This window comes from Pongo pygmaeus, chromosome 11, assembly GCF_028885625.2.
Source record: "Pongo pygmaeus isolate AG05252 chromosome 11, NHGRI_mPonPyg2-v2.0_pri, whole genome shotgun sequence".
Taxonomy (NCBI): domain Eukaryota; kingdom Metazoa; phylum Chordata; class Mammalia; order Primates; family Hominidae; genus Pongo; species Pongo pygmaeus.
Window position 1 is genome coordinate 109,889,090 of NC_072384.2, and position 20,943 is coordinate 109,910,032.

At 37.1% G+C, this 20,943-nt stretch overlaps 1 protein-coding gene across 48 annotated transcripts in view; it reads left to right on the top strand.

The window, feature by feature from the left end:
- Nucleotides 1-20,943, top strand: part of MAP2 (microtubule associated protein 2) — a 308,002-nt gene that overhangs the window by 116,147 nt on the left and 170,912 nt on the right. For 8 of the 48 annotated variants that reach the window (XM_063647868.1, XM_054478052.2, XM_054478054.2 and 5 more), the window contains one exon: nucleotides 3,087-3,147. The exons of the other annotated variants lie outside the window; for them this stretch is intronic. The gene's annotated coding sequence lies outside the window, so the exon portion shown is untranslated. The remainder of the gene's footprint in view (nucleotides 1-3,086; nucleotides 3,148-20,943) is intronic. 48 annotated transcript variants of the gene reach the window in all.

Below are 20,943 nucleotides of genomic sequence, written 5' to 3' on the forward strand. Positions count from 1 at the left end.
ATACAGACGTACCTTGGAGATACTGCGGGTTTAGTTCTAGCTGCCACGATAAAGCAGGTCACATGAATTTTGTGTTTTCCAGTGTATACAATAGTTATGTTTACACTATACTATGGTCTATTGAGTGTGCAATAGTATGTCTAAAAAGTACATACCTTAATCAAAAAATACTTTATTGCTAAAAATACTATTTTTTTTTTTTTTGTGGGAGACGGAGTCATTCTGTCACCCAGGCTGGAGTGCAATGGCACGATCTCGGCTCACTGCAGCTTCTGCCTCCCGGGTTCAAGCAATTCTCCTGCCTCAGCCTCCCAAGTAGCTGGGATTACAGGCACCTGCCATCATGCCTGGCTAATTTTTGTAGAGATGGGGTTTCACCATGTTGGTCAGTCTGGTCTCGAACTTCTAACCTCATGTGATCCATCTGCCTCGGCCTCCCAAAGTGCTGGGATTACAGGCATGAGCCACCCGCGCCCGGCCCTAATGGTCATTTAAGCTTTCTGCAAGTCATAGTCTTGTTGATGAAGGGTCTTGCTTCAATGTTGATGACTGCTGACTGATCAGGGTGGTGGTTTCTGAAGGTTGGGGTGACTGTGGCAGTTTTTTAAAAATAAGATAACAATGAAGTTTAACACATTGGTTGTGTCTTCCTTTCATGAACGATATCTCTGTAACATGCAATATTGTTTGATAGCATTTTAACCACAGAATGTCAAATTTGGAGTCAGTCCACTCAAACCTTGCCTCTGGCTCATCAACTTAGTTTATGTAATATTCTAAATCCTTTGTTGTCATCTTGACAATGTTCATAGCATCTTTACCAGGAGTAGATTTTATCTCAAGAAACCACTCTTTTGCTCATTCATAAGGCGCAACTCTTTTGTTAAGGTTTTCTTATGAGATCACAGCAATCCAGTCACATCTTCAGGCTTCACTTTTAATGCTAGTTCTTTTTCTATTTCCACCACATCTACAGAATATTAATTCTTCACTGAAGTCTCGAACCCCTCAAAGTCATCTGTGAGAGTTGGAATTAAGTTAATACTTCTTTTAAACTCCTGTTAGTGTTAATATTTTGACCTCCTACCATGAATCAGAAATGTTCTTAATGGCATCTAGGCTAGTGAAATTTTTCCAGAAAGTTTTCAATTTACTTTGCCCAGATCCATCAGAGGATGCACAATTTGTGGCAGCTACAGCCTTATGAAATGCATTTCTTAAATAAGACTTGAAAATCAAATTTACTCCTTGGTCCGTGGGCTGCAAAATGCATGTTGTATCAGCAGGCATAAAGCCAACATAATCTCCTTGTACATCTCCATTAGAGCTTTTGGGTGACCAGGTGCTTTGTCAATGAGCAGTAACCTTTTAAAAGAAATCTTTTTTTCTGAGCAGTGGGTCTCAACAGTAGGCATAAAATATTGAGTAAATACTGTAAACAGATAGGCTATCATCCAGGCTTTCCATTTACGTCATCCAGGTTGTTCCATTTACAGAGCAAAGACAGAGTAGATTTGGCATCATTCTTAAGGGCCCTAGGATTTTTGGAATGGTAAATGAGCACTGACTTCAATATCAAGTCACCGCTGCACTAGCCTCTAACAGGAGAGTCAGCCTGTCCTTTGAAGCTGTGAAGCTAGGCATTGACTTTCCTCTCTAGCTATGAAAGTCCTAGATAGGATCTTCTTCCAATAAAAAGATTGTTTTATCTACATTAACAATCTGTTGTGTAGTGTAGCTGTCTTCATCAAAGATTTTAGCTAGATCTTCTAGAGAACTTGTGGCATCTTCTGCACTAGCACCTGCTGCTTCACCTTTCACTTTTATGTTATGGAGATGGCTTCTTTCCTTAAACCTCATGAACCAACCTCTGCTAGCTTCCAGCTTTTCTTCTGCAGCTTCTTTACCTCTCTCAGGCTTCATAGAATTGAAAAGAGCTAGGGTCTTTCTCTGGATTAGGCTTTGGCTTAAGGGAATGTTGTGGATAGTTTGGTCTTCTATCCAGACCACTGAAACTTTTTCCATATCAACAATAAGGCTTTTCAACTTTCTTATCATTTGTATGTTTTCTGGAGTAGTACTTTTAATTTCCTCTGAGAACTTTTCATTTGCATTCACAATTTGGCTGTTTAGTGGAAGAGGCCTAGCTGTTGGCCTATTTCAGTTTTTAACATGCCTGCCTCACTAAACTTAGTCATTCCTAGTTTTTGATTTAAAGTGAGAGATATGTAACTCTTTATTTCACTTTAACATTTAAAAGTCATGGTAGAGTTATAAATTGGCTTAATTAAAATATTATTATGTCTCAGGGAATAGGGAAACCTAAGAAGAGAGAGAGAGAAACAGGGGAAAGGCCAGTCGGTGGAGCAGTCAGAACACACATGACATTTAGCCATTAAGTTCGTTGTCTGATGTGGGTGCAGTTTGTGGCATCCCAAAACAATTACAACAGTAACATCAAAGATCACTGATCATAAATTACCATAACAGATATAAAAATAATGAAAAAGTTTGAAATACTTTGAGAATTGGTGAAATGTGACACAGAAACAGTAAGTGAGCACATGCTGTTGGAAAAATGGCACCGATGGACTTGGTCAATGAGTTACCACAAATCTTCAATTTGTGAAAAGTGCGGTATGTATGAAGTGCAGTAAAGCAAAGTGCAATAAAATGAGGCATACTCAGATATTGATTTTGCACTGCTGTATAGTATTCATAAATCTCCTTAGAATACAATGCTTCCTTTTACTTCATCACTGCTGTCTTAAACCAACATGTTGGGTAATAGAACATTCAGAAAACATTCAAAACTATTTTGTATCTGTTTCTGTATTTTAGGATTGTGTCAGGTTTCTTTAGATACCATGCATGTATTTTAAAGATTTAAGGGCAGTTTAGAATGATATGTTTTTCTTTCAATGTACTTCTTTGTAAAAAACAGCATTGAAATTTTGCTTTAGTACTGTATGAAAATGTGAGATAAAGTTTTATTTTGTACTTGTTTAAACAATTGTGTCATAAATCCATAAAGTCTGTCTCTCTAAAAGCTTTCATTCTAAATGTTTGTATCTTTTTTTAAAAAGGAAAAAAACAGGCCTGGCACGGTGGCTCACGTCTGTAATCCCAGCACTTTGGGATGCTGAGGTGAGTGGATCACGAGGTCGGGAGATCGAGACCATCTTGGCTAACACGATGAAACCCTGTCTGTACTAAAAATACAAAAACGAAATTAGCCAGACATGGTGGTGGGCGCCTGTAGTCCTATCTACTCGGGAGGCTGAGGCAGGAGAATGGCATGAACCCGGGAGGTGGAGCTTGCAGTGAGCTGAGATCACACCACTGCACTCCAGCCTGGGCGACAGAGTGAGACTCTGTTTCAAAAAAACAAAAAACAAACAAAAAACAAAACAAAACAAAACAAAAAAACAGGGAAGAAAGCAACCTTTTTAGTTTTTGTTTTGTTTTGTTTTTTGTTTTTTGTCCTCTATCCCAGCAACATTGAAGGAATCTTAAACATGACAAGAATAACAAAATGGTATTGGAAGAAATCTTTTTGCAGTGGGGAAGGAATCTTCACTTTGACTATGAAAGGGAGGTCTATCTATCTATGATATAATTTTATTATATGAGCTTAAGGGCTTTAAAATGATTGTTATTATTTTATGTATGATCTCTTGGAGCTGGTTTCATTTCATCGTAGCTCTCGTAACTTTCCAACTTGCTGCTTAGGCCAGCGTAGAAGGATGTAACCTTGAGCAAGTCATTTTACCGATGAAGCCGCATCTCCTCTTCTGTAACATAGGGCACTCAGTAAACACTAATGTATATTAGCTATTATTTCCTTAGAAGTCATTGAATTATTTGGTAAAAGTAGAAGAGCAAAATAATAATCATGGACTGCTCAACCTTAAATTTCCCATCCATTTCTTCAAAATATGCTAACCCAATAATGTGATATAAATATCTGTAAGTAGTCAGCATTGTAAACCATCAATATTTTTATGGAGGTTGGAATAGATATTATGTGCACATTGAAATACAATTATGGCAAGTACTTGATTACTCTGGGCTTGAATAGCCAGTGTCTAGATTGCATCAGCCTTTGTAAAACCAGAATATTCTTCTTCTGGCCATTTCACTGTTCATTAAACTATATACCAGAACATGAGCAGTGTGAAGAGATTCAGATAAAATGGAATTCAAACTATTTTTGATTGTTAGGAAAAAAAAATACTGTTAATTTTTTAGGGAATTTTAGCTATGGGATAATAGTAAGAGTTTTCTTTTTTTGGTGGGTGGGGGAGGAAATCTGGCAGTGATCAGATTGTTTTACACATTTAAATTAGGTTATTTATGCTCTACCACTTACTGAAGGTAGTTGTGAGTTTCCTGTAATGTGCTGAATCTTAATTTACACTTTACCATCTGTCTATGCTTAAGATTTTAATAGATTTTGCCCTATAGTATCCTCATGTAGATGAAATCCATCTGTAGGAAAGAATCCACTTTTGTAAATCTACCTAGCCTGCACTATTGGGTCTCTAAACCAGAGACACAAGTGTTAGTAAAATTCAATAATTTTTATTTTTTAATGCTACCTTGTTTTGTTTTATTTTCATAGTGCAGAGCTTTGAATAAACATTAATTAGTTGACCTGGTAGCAACAATATTGTGGTAATGATGCAGATGACAGTATTGTAACATTATTAGTCAAGTCATAAGGCTAGTGTCTTATTAACCTGAAAGTTGATTTCCATATAAATTAATTTGGCTTTTCTCTTGCAAGAGTAAAAGATGATAACAAATCAAAATAAAACCTACCTTATTGTTTGTTTTTAGCACAAAATTGCTGCAGTATTTTTTTGTTGACAGTTTTAACTACTTATTTTAAAAAAAGAAGTTCAGGATCTTTTTGTGACATCACATCTGCACAGTTATGCTCTATAAATTATGGATTGAATGTAGGAAAGTTAATAGTACTGAATTAAATTCACATACAACACCAGATGGTATTTAACAAATTTAAGAAATGCAACTTTTTGGCCGGGCGCGGTGGCTCACGCCTGTAATCCCAGCACTTTGGGAGGCCGAGGCGGGCGGAACATGAGGTCAGGAGATTGAGACCATCCTGGTTAACACGGTGAAACCCCGTCTCTACTAAAAAAATAAAAAAAATTAGCCGGGCGTGGTGGCAGGCACCTGTAGTCCCAGCTACTCGGGAGGCTGAGGCAGGAGAATGGCGTGAACCCGGGAGGTGGAGGTTGCAGTAAGCCGAGATCGTGCCACTGCACTCCAGCCTGGGCAACACAGCGACACTCCATCTCAAAAAAAAAAAAAAAAGAAAAAGAAAAAAGAAAAAAAGAAATGCATGCAACTTTTTGTTATTTATGGTCACATATATTTTAAATGTTGTGGATGTTTTTATATATACACATACATAAGTATGTATATCACTGTATACATGTAGATCCCCACTGTGTACAGACATATATACACATATATATATATTTATATGCAATGACACAAATTATATGTTTGTGCATCTTAATGCTACATATAACAAATCAAATGATTATGTAGTTATGTAATATGTAATGATTATGTAGTTATGTATTATTAATATTGTCATAGAGATAATGTCTATGGAGTCAGTGTCTGTACAGTGTCTGTGGAGTTAGTTAAACTAAATGTTAATTGGGTCTGCCCTTTACTTCTTATAGGATTTTTCATCTCTTTGAGTCCCAGTTGCCTCACCTATAAGCTAGTGCATATCAAAAACGATATCTATGGAAAGTAGATGAGACAACAGGAGATGTTTCAGGCACAGATCCTGGGACTTATAAAGGCTCAAAGTTGGTCACTTTCCCTTAGGAGTAAAGGAGTACAAAATTTGTTTGATTCTCAAAAGGCCATACTATGTTACAAGTCAGAAAAAGAATCTATATGCATGGCTTTCAAAACTATGTGGTTATTCTCCAAATAATCCAGATTTTAGAAGAATTAAATAACTGTAACTATTTCTCTTTTATTTTCCACTGGTCTTGTCTTTGAGTAAAACAAGATCAACAAAAATATGAAATTACAGATTTTAATAGCCAGTGGCTAGGAAAATGGTTTAAGCATGGAGCACACTTTATCATACTTTCCAATGAACCAATAAATAGAAGAAATTTTAAAAAATTAATTTGATACATATTTGGAAGAAAATAGAATTCTCACTTTACCTGTCCAACTGGGAAAAATTGCTTCAATTTATATATATATCCTAAATTTTATTTTTATTATAGATACCATAAACTGGCATTGATGCATCCCCTAAAATACTCTTGTTGGCTCTTGCAGGGAACGTGTGAAGAGATATGCTCCTGGAAGCATGCCCCTTGAGGAGAGGCTGGCCTCTGTGCTATAGCCTGAGGGGCTTTGACATGCTACTTCTCAGACATCCTTCACACAGAGCCACTACCCCCCACAAAAAGACCTACAGAACATTCACTTGAATTCTTTTTTTTTTTTAATGTGTTTGCTTTGCCAAATAAAAGTCCCCAGGCCACCTCCTTCCACTTAGTTTTTAAGTTCCTCGCAAGTTGCAATTTTGTAGTCATCATAATCTTCAGGGTAAATGAGCGCCAAATAATCAGACATTTAAGTTACAGCAAAACGTAAAATACCAGCAGATTTTAAAGCTTGAAAGATCTAACAAAGAAAAAAGTGACATTGCTAATAAAAATGCTGTATTGATGAATATTAATATTGAAGGTTCTGGAGTCACATCACAGGTTCAGATTCCTGCCCTACTACTTATTTGTGGTGTATCTTTGAACATGTTACTTAACCTCTCTGTGCCTTCGTTCCCTGTCTCAAATGGGGAAAATAAAACCACTGACCTCATAGTGGCTGTAATGTAGTAAGGATTAAATGAGAAATCCATGTAAAACACTTAGCACAGCTAAGTTAAAATAAGGGTTAATTTTTGCCTTATTTCCACTATTATTATGATGTTTATTAAATGTGGTTCCATTGCATAGAACTCATGAATGTGCTTGAAGGCTGGAATTCTTTCACATTTTTGATGCTAGAATACAGTCAGTCTTTTTACAAAAATGATATTGATTGTGCAACAGTCTTTAAATGGAAGAAAGAAAATAAATATAACACAAGGCATCTCCTTTTCCCATTTTTTAATTCAAACAGTGAAGCTTTATATGGTGCTTTTCTCGATAAAGCACCAGAAATAAATTGAATGCTGTTTATTAGCTGGACACAAAGTGTCCTGATTGCTTCAGTTCATCTAGGCATGTAAATTATTCAGCATTCCACAGTAAATTGGACTTCAGGATCCAAACATCAGTAGGAAGATATTTCCTGAGTAGCTTAACCAAATGTACATGATTGTAATAAAAACTTCTAAGGCAGTCCTACGAGGAAACAAATCACTCTGACTTGGTGAGGAAAATGGGGAGTTCCACAAACCTCATATTTTTATCTAGGCACAATTAGCTTACATTCAGAGGGACAATTAAGATGACAGCCTGCCTAGAAGGGCTTTGATTTGTTTATTTGTCCTATTCCTGATACCCACCAGATATTCTATCTTCTTTCTAAATATTATTTTCTTTGCTAAACAAATAGCAGAGCTTATGCTCTTAGCTGGATCCACACATAACCTTGTGAATCATTTTCAGATGTCATAGAAATGACATAAACACAGAATGTCAAAAAAATATTAGCCAGAAATACAATCAATTGTTCAATGGTACCATAAGAGACTAAGTGCCTGGTACGGTTTGGCTGTGTCCCTACCCAAAATCTCATCTTGAATTGTAATAGCCATAATCCCCACAACCCCCATGTGTTATGGGAGAGACCAGGTGGAGGTAATTGAATCATGGGGTGGTTTCTCCCATGCTCTTCTTGTGATACTGAATGAGTTTTCATGAGATCTGATGGTTTTGTAAGCGTTTGGTAGTTCCTCCTGTGTTCATTCTCCCTCCTGCTGCCTTGTTGAAGAGGTGCTTTGCTTCCCCTTTGCCTTCCACCCCAGCCATGCAGAACTGTGAGTCAATTAAACCTCTTTCCTTTCTAAATTACCCAGTCTCAGGCAGTTCTTTATAGCAGTGTAAGAATGAACTAGTACAGTGCCCTAACATATTTTGTGTTTCTAGAATGTTGACTTTTTTCAATCATAAGGCTCTTTGCCCTATAGTCACAAGATAGCTGCTACACGTTCAGCCGTCACATCTATATTCCAGGCAAGAAAAAATAATTGGTAAAGGCTTTCTCCTGAGGATTTTTGTTTTGATTTAGGAAGAAAGGCTCTCTCCAGAAGATTTTTCCCTAATATTTTCTTAGCCAGAGCTGGCTATCACTAAACCTATCACTGGGCAAGGGAAATGGCTGTGAAGTAGACAGTGGACAGTGTCTACCATGTCTCTCTTTCACAAATGAGAAAACCAAGGTTCTTTCACCAGAACAGACTTGTGCAAGGCTTCAGAGTAAACTGAAGAGAAAAAGATGATCATTTCTGGCTCTGGTGGCTCCCACTCTACCAAGCTGTACTCCCTCCATTAATCGATTAAGTTTTATTGAAATCCTCTCTAGAACTGTGTTATTATTCCCAAAAGTCAATCTTAATTACCTATAAGGATAATTAGAAATCCAAAGTATATTAATTAATAAATCAGCATACCAGATATCTGGAAAAATACTTTGTAAAAGATATTTGTTTATTCCTTCAACCTTTGCAGAGCCTGATATAGATTTAAATGTCAGAAAACTTCTTGAAGCATATTGTTTTCTTCTCTGCAGCTACTGTATAGTGTGTTGCCTGCTATTTTCATGGCAACAATCACAAGTTGGACACTCTTTTTAGCTATAACAGGACTATACTGAATAGGCCAGCTGAGAGCTATTTTACAAGAAAATTTAGCAATCACTTTGCAGTAATGGATATTGGTTTGTGGCACATCCGTTCTGGTTTCTGCCTTGTTAAACACTTTAAAACTAGCTCTAGTATACTTAGCTTCTCTTTCTGACCCTCTGGGAACTATAAGTTTACTCATCTTTACAGTTGGTGGTGAACAACTTTTGATTTTATGCTGCTTCAAATGATGGAAAAGGTACTGATTTATTTTAAGGCAAAGTGACAATATAGTTTGTAGATTATTTCAGAATTTTTAAAGGCATTTTTAATAGTTTAGAGAAAGGAAGCAAACATTTTGTTAATTCCTTATTGTCAATCCCGGGGGAAGCTATAGTGGTGAATTAGTCAACCTTGCATTTTACATTAGAAACATTTATGATGTGATTTCTCTTGGTATAAGACACTTAATAAAATGTCATATTTAAAAACAACATCCTGGTCTCTCCTCTGGGACCATCAAACTATACTCAAAACATTGAAGCTGTTCACAACATATATCTTATGGAAAAATGAATATGCAGTGAATCTATATACTTATGATTATAGAAATAAAGTATACGTAGCTTTATAAAGTAGTATAATGTTTACTCTAAATTTTAGCAGTAAGGAGTCATGAGTTCTGTATTTAAAATATGTTATTAGGTCTAGTTTGAAAGCTAATTAAAAGACTCAAAGAAATAGGACTTTATTGCATATTCTTTCACAAAATTGAACTCTAATTCCTACACTTGATATTTACTCTAAACCTGAAATATTTTTTCTGAAATATTGATAATGAATATGAAACAACCTCCTGGATAGTATTTCTTAATTTCTAAGCCAGGGCAAGCCAGATATAGCTGAATGTTTAAAAAATGTTGCAAGAGATCATTTTTAGATGATTAATAAATAATCAAGATTAGTTCTTGTAGTTAACAAAAGGCTGAAACAGTTGCAATATTCAGAAGTCCCAGTAATATAATGGTTTTGTCATGGATTAAATATTTCTAGAAACACTTCCTACTTGTCACAGTTCTCATAATGTACTTTCATTTGATTTAATATAATTAAGTAATTAAAACTTCTCAAAGTTTGGTCAGATCTCAGTTTCTCCAAAATAGAAATATTAAATCGTGTGTATAACTTGCACTGGGGATTTTAATATAGGTAGGTTCTCCTAGTCACATTGAGGAGGTCACCCTGATGCCTTCTCATATCATCCCAATTTCATTTTTGTTCAAAGCAAAATCTAATAAGAGGAAGAAAAATGATGCCAATGCTGTCAGATCTCAAATGCCATCTGTAAAGGATTCCATATTACCATGCCATTAATTGTGTTGGCATAGGAAGAAAATATTGGATTGGGTACAAAGTTATAGGGCTAGGTAGAAAACATACAACTTATCCTTTTTTATTAATGCTATATTTAAGCCTACAAAACTGAAGGGTTTAGCTATTGTTAGACAGAAATAGATTGCATATGGTATCTGTCAGAAAGCATCATCCCAGTAAGAAAAAGTGTGGTCTTGATGGCACACTTCTTCCTCACTTTTTATTTTCATCAGTTACTTTTTACTACCTTCATCTATCAATTTCCATTTAATTCCTTTTAAAGGTAGCATACATGAAACATTATTTCATAGTGCACTTTCACCCTAGAAAGCTCATTGCATTCACTTGATACGATACATTTCATAATTTTTAAAAAGTGATTTCATTTTGTATGTACTTGTCCTTGCATAGAGCCCAAAGAGCTCAGTTCTGTTTTAGAGGACATTTTGATAACTTCCTTTATATGCAGAATTAACGTAGGCAAGCTGCATAATGCTATTTATTTTCAGGATTTGGTTTTTCAGTTTAAGTAAGAATTTTCATTTTAAAGATTAGCAATCTGGTAGAAAAAGTTTTTGTGATTTGAGCAAGTTTGCATGCACCGAAATGTTCTCTCTGTGGAAGTCATAAATGGTTTCCTTTCTGGGGAAACCAGAGTATAGTGTGGCCAATTAAGAAAGAAAAGGGACTAACTATTGAGACTGCGTGTGATATGCTGTTACTTTGTACACATCAAATTGTTTATTCCACATAATGATCTTGTGAAGTAGGGACTTACTGAAGTCCAGGTTATTTACCTTCACTTCAACTTTACAGCTAGCAAATAACAGAACTCCATTTTAAACTGAAGACTCATCCCAAAGCCATGCCCGACTCAATATACCATACTGCTAGTAAGATTAAATGGCTCAAAGTGCATAAATACACTTTTTGATGTAATAAATTATTTCTGTTTTGGAATCATGGGGCGTGAAGTTTCTATCGAAGCAAAAAGGTTGCATAAGTGTTTATTGACATCAAATATTCTAATTTCTTTCTATACTGTAAAATGTGGATAAGAACATCTATAAACAAAAATATATATAATAAAATAAGAATTAATTATGGAAAGACTTAGCCTTTTAAACTTTTTTTTGTTGTTGTTATTTACTGTAAAGTTGTCAACCCTAACCTGTTATGAACAAAAATGTCTTACAGGACATTTGGAACTTTTACATGTAATGACTTTCTGCATTCATCCATCTGCTTCTATTTTTAAACATTGGGGTTTACAGACATTTAGCACAGTGCCAGGAATATAATATATTTAAATAATATTGAATTTATGCTTTTAATAACATCAGGGCTTAGAATGAAATAAGCAATTCAATCTGTCACCCTTTTTGCATTTGTGTGTTACTGCCATCATCTCCCATATAGTCTCTTCTTTTAAAAGTCCTATTATGTGTGTGCCTAAGACTTATTTTGAAAAATACTTACTGGCTGGGTGGAGTGACTCATACCTGTAATCCCAGCACTTTGGGAGGCCAAGGCGGGTGGATCACGAGGTCAGGAGTTCGAGACCAGCCTGGCCAACATAGTGAAACCCCATCTCTACTAAAAATACAAAAATTAGCCGGGCGTTGTGGCACGCACCTGTAGTCCCAGCTACTTGGGAGGCCGAGGCAGGAGAATCGCTTGATCCCGGGAGGCAGTGGTTGGGCTGAGCCAAGATCGCGCCACTGCACTCCAGCTTGGGCAACAGAGCATGACTCTGTCTCAAAAAGAAAAGAAAAAAGAAAAATACTTATTTTGAAAATCAATTAAAATTGAAATTAATTTAGCTGGGAAAAATATTAAGACTATAACAAACACTGTTTGACAGCACTGCACTGTCACAAAACAGAGTTAAAACATTAAAAAGAACAGTCTTTTTTTTTTTTTTGAGATGGAGTCTCGCTCTGTCGCCCAGGCTGGAGTGCAGTGGTGCAATCTCGGCTCACTGCAAGCTCTGCCTCCTGGGTTCATGCCATTCTCCTGCCTCAGCCTCCCAAGTAGCTGGGACTACAGGCACCCGCCACCACGCCCGGCTAATTTTTTGTATATTTAGTAGAGATGGGGTTTCACCATGTTGGCCAGGATGGTCTTGATCTCTTGACCTCATGGTCCACCAGCCTCTGCCTCCCAAAGTGCTGGGATTACAGGTGTGAGCCACCGCGCCCAGCCTAAAAAGAATGTATTTTTAAGAGGCAGTATGGTACAGTGAGAAGAGCCCTGTACCGTACGTCATTAAAAGAGATCCTCGTGTTGCCTGGTTCATAAACCAGATGCTTGTGTTTATGAATGTATGTATGGAAATTTAAAAATTCCTGGGCTCAACACCTTTACAAGAACATGTAAGATAACATACAGGAAGGTGCTTGGTAAACAATACATTGATTTCCTTATGTAAATGACTGCTCTGATTATTGTTGCTGTTATTAATAGCACCAATTAATAGTAGTGCTAGACTTAATAAATGATAGTAGTTATTGGCATAACTTCTCAGTTGAAGTCCAAAAAGTGATTTCAAGTAATTAAAACTATTTTTATGCCTCTGTTTATCTTATTTTTGGGCTATCCCTTCTACACTTATTTAATTTGTCCTCATCCCTAAGTGACGTATTTGAGAATGTTATCATTGCCTAAATAAATGTATTACATTGAAAAGAAGAAGCATCTCTAATTTCTTGATTGTTAGTGGTATGCCGGTAAAGTGGCTGTCAAGGGGAGTGGGGAAAGATGTAAAATGCCATAATTTGTAGAGTTAGCGGATTTCTGTATGTAAATACTACTCCTGTGGCCAGTTTCAGGCTGTCCTCATGATGTCACTGACCACAGAGTTGAGAAAAGAAGCTCACAACTGACTCGCGAGTGGGTGGGAGCTGGGTCCAGCATATACACCATGGACCAGGGATCCAATGGGTGTGTTCAAGTACCTGTTTCACAGTGTAAACTACTGAGAATGAAGGCATGACAGAAATATACAGTTCTATCTCAGGAGATGACCTTTTATCTCTTTGACTCTCATCTTAAAACTTGTTTCTGTTTTTTAATAAAGCATTGAAATTCAATCTTTTGGGTATTTGAACCTAAACTCTCCCCACCAGATCCTGGCTTGGCTCAGCCTGTAACCCTTGGCAGCTAGGTGGTCTCCAGAAGAAATCCCCTGTTGATTCTGTCTGCTCCAAATTTAGCCCACAACTCTGGCCACAGCGTCCTATATTCTAGGACTGGTCTTCTCCACTCTCTTCTACCTGAGGGTGTGGGATTCAGACAGATGTAAGCATGGTACCATTGTGAGTTAAGATGGATGCTGCCACAGTAGGCTGCTGTGAAGAATGCAGACTGGAGAATGAAAGTCTAAGAGCTTGGTTTGGGGTCGGGTGCAGTGGCTCATGCCTGTAATCCTAGTATTTAGGGAGGCAGAGGCTGACAAATTGTTTGAGCATAGGAGTTTAAGACCAGCCTGGACAACGTGGTGAACCGTTGTCTCTACAAAAGATACAAAGCTACTCAGGTGGCTAAGGTGAGAGGATTGATAGAGGCTGGGATGTTGAGGCTGCAGTGAGCTGTGACTCAGTTGTTGCACTGCACTCCAGCCTAGGAGTTAAAATTAAAAAATAAAATAAAAGCTTGTTTTGGGACTAAAATTTTAGATTCATTTCGGTAGCAGGTAAACTGTTACTACAGAATTTAAATACACAATAACTATCTGATAAATATTATATATATAATTTATATATGCATTATATATAATATATACACATTTTATGTATCTATCATATATAAATATATATATTATTTATATATATATAAAATTTACTTTCTACCTTGTTTCAGAAGGGATTTAAAGTGTCAGAATTTTAGGGGAGGCATCGAATGGGCAAATATAATCATAAATCCTGGTTCTTGGGGCTTCTAACTTCATGTCTAGAAAATAACAGATGATTCATACAGAATATAGCAAAAGGGTGCCCAGTGCCCGTCATAATCCTATCCTTCATTTTATAATCCTAGGTCTGTTTTTTGGTTTATTTGTTTGTTTTGTATGTTTGCTTCTATTTACCGCCTAGAATTCAACTATGGGGGTTTATTTGGTAGAATTTATCTGCTAAACAAGGATTTATTACACTTAAAAAATGCATGTATTCCGAGAAAGCTAAGATGGCAGCAAATATTCACTCAGTTCAGTTATTTTTAAAAATTTTCCACATTCCCGGTGGAATCTGCTGTAGGGGAAGCTGTTTTAATGGAGGCCAAGAGTTGGGCAATGTTGTGTCATGGAGAATTCTGGGAAGAAGGAAAGACCCGGATGGGACTGTTTATTGAGGCTTATGACTGGACTGGAGGTAAGGTAAATTAGCATTGAGAACGTACAGAACCGCAAGCAAAGTTCTAGTTTTTTAGTAATAAAGGGGCTTATCTATACATTTTCAATATGAAGGAGTCAAAATAGAAATTCAGCTTTATTTCTTTACTTCACAACTCAAGTTTATTTCTTTTATTTGTCCATTCAGCATTTGTTAAATTGTTGGATTGTGCCAGGCATAGAGGTACCAAAAAAGCACTTTCAGCTCGGATTTGTAGTATCATTCAAACATATCACAAGTCTAGCCAGGAAAACCAAGCAATATTTAATATTTGTCTTTATAAACTGGAGAATGCCAATATTCTACTCCCATCCTTCAAGGATGAATTACAAAATCTAGTCACATTCTCAGCATCTGCAGTTTGTAACTGGCCTAGCATCCAGAAAGACAGCCTAGTGGTTGTGTTCTGACTATCCTTTTAATGGTATTAGTTCTGGAAAAGCTGGATTTTCTGCTTGAAAAGAAATTGAAAAGAGAAAATCATTTTCAGGCATTCTTTCTTTTTCTTTTTTTTTAGAGGCAGGCTCTTGCTCTGTTGCCTAGGCTGGAGTGCAGTGCACCATCATAGTTTACTGCAGCCTCCAACTCCTGGGCTCAAGTGATCCTCCTACCTCAGCCTCCCAAGTAGCTGGGACTATAGGCACATACCACCATGCCCAGCTAATTTTTTAAATGTTTCTTGTAGAGACAGGGTCTTGCCACGTTGTCCAAGCTAGTATTGAACTCCTTAACTCAAGCGATCCTCCTGCTTTGGCCTCCCAAAGTGCAGGGATTGTAGGTGCGAGCCACTGCATCCAGCCCCAGGCCCTCTTTCTTTTGAAGATTTGTGGTTCTACCATTTATTAGCTCTGTTGCCTTAGACAAGTTATTTCATTTTCTGTACCTCAGTTTCATTATCTCTGAAATGGAGACAATACTAGGATCTGCATCCTAAATCTGTAAGTATTACGTGAACCTTGTAAAGTTCTTGGCAGTGTCTGGCACATAGTAAATGCTACAACTCTGCCCTCTACTGCTTAGAGAGAAACGTGAGGCCCAAACATGGGTGCCAGATTTCAACCTGAAACACCTCCACCCTTGCATACACACACACATACTGGCAACATAATCTGGCCTATTAAAAAAAAAAAAAAAATCTTAACTAGAGATAATCTGACATAAAACTATTGTAGCTGACGATGGCATATTAAACCCAAAAATGTTCTAACCTACTTTGTAAAAAAATTTAAACTACATATATAAAATTATGTCTTTACTGCTGAGATTCTTTTTTAATTATTAAGCAATGCAAAACAAAACAAAATATATATATTTTGTTATATATATATATTTTGTTATATAACAAGTATAATGCTTATCATTCTCCTAATGGAAATACAGAGTTAGGTGTTATATATTAAATACATATTATTATAATTATACATTATTTGGGTCAATGAAGTTGACATCTACCAGATAAGGAAATATATTTTGAATCTCTATGTTAACAGAAGATACTGTCCTTTCTTTTGAACTATTTAAAATAATTTAACATAGTTAAGTAATACTCAGTAGGCTCTGGAAAATCTGTGATCTCACATTCACTGTTAATTCAAAATACACTGAATAAAATACTATTCAGGTTCATCTGAATCTTTGACTTATGGTTTCTAATTCTGAGACCAGACAACAGACTTGTGGCACCATCTTGTTCTCTCACATAATGTGAGCATTTTGGCTGCACTGAGAAGACTAAACTTTAGTCCAGTATGTGAGTCTCATGACAAATTGTTGTCTCTGTTACCTGTCTGGTAAGAAAAGAAGACTCCCGTCCAGTTCTTCAAGAATGGTATGGAGGTAGATAGCAGAAAAAAAAATATGTGTTTTTTCCCCTGTTTAAGCTGCTACATTCCAACTTGGTTATGGAGTGTAAGCACGCACATTCACACCAGAGTGAATTGTGTGGAGGCTCTTGTCCAGTAGAGCCACTATCCAACTCCAGCATCAGGCATCACTGGAAGACTCATCAAGGCATTCTTCCAACTGGGTTTACAAGTACCAGAATAGTCTGTAAAATGAGTCTGAGTCCTTGGCATCCTGAAATGGCCCTGGATCTCAGGGGCTCTGAAGAGTGAGAATGAGCCAGGTTGTCTTCAGCTTAGATTAGGTCCTGTTTTACTAGGCAGCTAAAGGTAACAGGTTGAAGTGATGTAGGGAGGAAAGATGAGAGAGCCTTTAATGGCTCAAGTCCATGAGCAGTGTGGGAGTGGAAAAAGCACAGGATGTGCACTGAGGGAGTTAGAATTCGGCTCATCCTCCTCTGTACTCTCATAGTGCCTTATAAAAAACTCATCGCAGAGCTGAGCACATTGAACTCTAAACAGTTTTATGTGCCTTTCTCCACCACTATGTCATGAGCTATTTGGAACACACACAATATTTTCTTCTCCAAACTTTTAATTTTGAATAATTTTAAAGCTACAGAACAATTGAAAGAATAGTACAATGAATATCTATGTGTACTTCACTAGATTCACTAATTGTTAACATGATGACAATGTTATCTCTCTCATCTCTTCAGGAGGATATATATGTATATAGCATATGTAATATCTACATAAACACACACATATTCTTATTTTCTTTCTTTATTTTTTTGAGGTAGGTCTTGCTCTGTCACCCATGCTGGAGTGCAGTGGCATGATCTTGGCTCACTGCAACATCCACCTCCTGGGTTCAAGCAATTCTCCTGCCTCAGCCTCCCAAGTAGTTGGGATTGCAGGCACATGCCACCAAGCTAATTAGCCGGTGGTGCCACCGGCTAATTTTTGTAGTTTTAGTAGAGACAGGGTTTCGCCATGTTGGCCAGGCTGGTCTTGAACTCTTGACCTCAGGTGATCTGCCTGCCTCGGCCTCCCAAAGTGCTGGGATTACAGGTGTGAGCCACCACACCCAGCCACACATTCATTTTTCTTCTGACCTGTTTGCAAGACACTTCACCTCTAAACACTTCATCTTGTATCTTTAAAGACCCAGACATTCTCATTACCACAATACTCTTACCAGAGCCAAGAAATTTAACACTTAATCAATAATATTATCTAGTGTGTAACCTGTATTCAAATTCCTTCATTTGTCCCCAAAATGTTCTTTTTCTAATAATGATAATAATAATAATCCAAGAATAGGCAAGGTTACCATGTTTCTTTAGTCTTCTTTAATCTAGTAAACAGTACCTGCTTTTTAAAAATTTTGTGACATTAATGTTTCTGGAAATACCAGGCCAGTTGTCTTGAAGACTGTCTCCCATCGTGGAAGTTCTTATTTGCTTACCAATGATTAGGTTCAGAGTATATATTTTTTGGGGAAATAAACAAATAGATGATATTGGACACTTTTTATCAATTTACTTGTTAAAAGTACCTCTCTGCCTCTGTAATGAAGAAGGAATCTGTAGGGGACACTTCAAGGCCATGGGAATATCCTGTTTCCCCACACTCTTTCACCCAGCAGTTTCAGCATACATCAGTGATTCTTACCTGAGTCTGTTACTATATTGGAGGATGAAATGGTGATTTTTTGTTTTTAAAGTTTATCGTTCTTTCTGCCCTTACTAACTGGCATTCTTCTTTAAAGAAGACTTTTCCCCCCAACTCCTCTCCTTTTCTAAAGCTTCTCCCTCTCTCTCCCCACTACGCCTCCTTCCCTCCCTCCCTCCTCTCCTTCCTCCCTCTGTTAGAGTATCTCTACAGCCTCATGGATTTTCCTTCAGTAAATGTCTTATACTCTAATACCATCATTATTATATTTGATGCCCAAATTATTTCAAATTTGGCCACTCCACTGGGCGTGGTGGCTCACACCTGTAATCTCAGCACTTTGGGAGGCCGAGGCAGGCAGATCACTTTAGGTCAGGAGTTCAAGACCAGCCTGGCCAACATGGTGAAACTCCATTTCTGCCAAAAATACAAAACAAACAAACAAACAAAAAAAGCCGGGTGTGTTGGAGCATGCCTGTAATCCCAGCTACTCAGGAGGCTGAGGCAGGAGAATCGATTAAACTCAGGAGGCGGAGGTTGTAGTGAGCCAAGATCATGCCACTGCACTCCAGCCTGGACGATAGAGAAAGATTCTGTCTCAAAAAAATAAACAGAAAAGCCAAATTTGGCCACTGGGAGCCCCACCGAGACAGTAGTGGTGTCCTTTCATCAAGTCTCATTAGTCAGTCCTTCAACACTTCTCTGCTTTCTGGTGCAACAAGATGTCCAGAGACTCTTGTATTTTCCCTGTCCCAGTCCTGGAGTCAGCCACATTTTTTTTTTCAAGGACTTCTTGTTCCTTATAGTGGTAAATGGCATTTATAAACCAAGACTGGGGTGTCATTGCTTCTAGGACAAAATGAAGTAATTGCTTTGAGAGTACTTGGTGAAATATAAAATGCTATATTATCATGACTATGATTAGTGCTGTGAAACAAGCATTCAGCTTACTTGGAACAATGCCACATAGGAGCACCAATATGAGTCTGTGTGCAGGGAATAAGTAGGAGGTAGGATATATGTGAGGGTGAAGGAAATAAATAAGCTAGCTTGGTTAGATACAACATGAGTCCTTGTCTTATGACTCTGAGACTAAACAGAACAGATGAAAGCCTGTGGATTGCATTCTCACCTGTTCCCTGTGCTGCTTTGTTATTTAATACTTTAGATAGGAAAGCATATTTTATTTTGTGATGCATTGAAATCTTTTCAAAAAATGAAACATTTATATGAAGAATGATAAAACATAAACTTGTGATTTCTTGTGTTTTTACTTTTCTTACATTTATTTAGTAGGTCTGAAAGAACAGGGTAATTTAGGGGATATAAGATTTTTTAAAATTGCAAACATATAACTTCTTTTATTTTCCCAGTGGATGCAGTACCTATGTCACATTTAAGGAACTGGTGTGGTGACAACTTTGAGATTCTTTTTTTTTTTTGAGATAGGGCGTCATTCTGTCGCCCAGGGTGGAGTGCAGTGGTGTGCTCATGGCCCTCTGCAGGCTTGACCTCCTGAGCTCAAGCAATCCCCCACCCCTCAGGCTCCCAAAGTGCAGGCATTACAAACATGAGGCACTGCACTTTGCCAATGTTTATATTTTTTGAAGAGACGAGGTCTTGCTGTGTTGTTCAGGCTATCTTTAGATTTCTTGTGGGCAAATGGATTGTTGTGGGTTTTGCTTTCTGTGATTCTATTACAAGTAAGAAGCATACCTATTTGACTATAATTTCATTTTTAATACATACTATAAATATGATTTGGTTTAATTTCAAGGCTTTCTTGCTTGTGCCGTATCACTTTATACTCTCAAATTAAAACTCTTAAAAATAACTTGCCCCTATGTGACCACAGATTATGATAAATTGGACAGAGGACAGAGATGAGTAAATAGATGATGCTTAGCATCTCATTAATAGCAAGGAAGGAAAGCAAAACAGCCCAGATGACCAGAAAACAATAATTATTTTCTTTATATCTTCACCTGGACTATTTCTTCTGACTGTGGTGGCAAAAGCAGGCATGAGGATGGAGGAAGGAGAACACACACAGAGACTCAGTGATTTTACACGTCCTCTTTTCATTAGAAGCTAGGCTAAAAATAGGGAAGAACAAAGACGTGATTGTATGATCTATGCTGGAATGTCTTTTATTCTTATATTTTTGGTTTTGTGTCAAATTCAGGTGAAAGAATGTCAAATGCCTGTGTGTGTGTTGGCATCTGAACTTGGCAAAGAAGGTGATTGGGTTTGGTAGGGCTTTATTCCAGCTTTTTCAAGAATTCCTCACTTTTCAATACTGAACAGAACAGGCCATTCTGATAAAGAATCCAATACATATGTAGAAAAATTTAGGCTCATGGAGAAGCTGGGGCCAGATTGTCTGATTCATGAAGGTTCTTTAGTTTCTAGCAGTTTGTCCTTGGAGAAGTTATTTAATCTCTCTGAGTCTCGAGCTGCTCACCTATAAAATGGAGGTAATAAGAGGACCTTCCTCATAAGGTCTGATTATTATGTGTAAAGTGCTTAATATAGTGTAGGCAAATTATAAACACACATCAAATATTAGCTCTCATTTTTATTACTTACAGACACATAAATGGACACGTTAAGAAAATATGATTACTTCTTATCAATGTTTGAAAATTTTTAAACAGTCCAATCAACAAATGAATTACTCAGTCTTCAAACTATATTGTCTAACTTTATTTTGTTATTGGTTTCTTTAACTTTCTTCTTTTGAGGTGCAATATTTTTAAAGCTTTTACAGCTCTCTGTATTACCCAGGACCACCAACTCA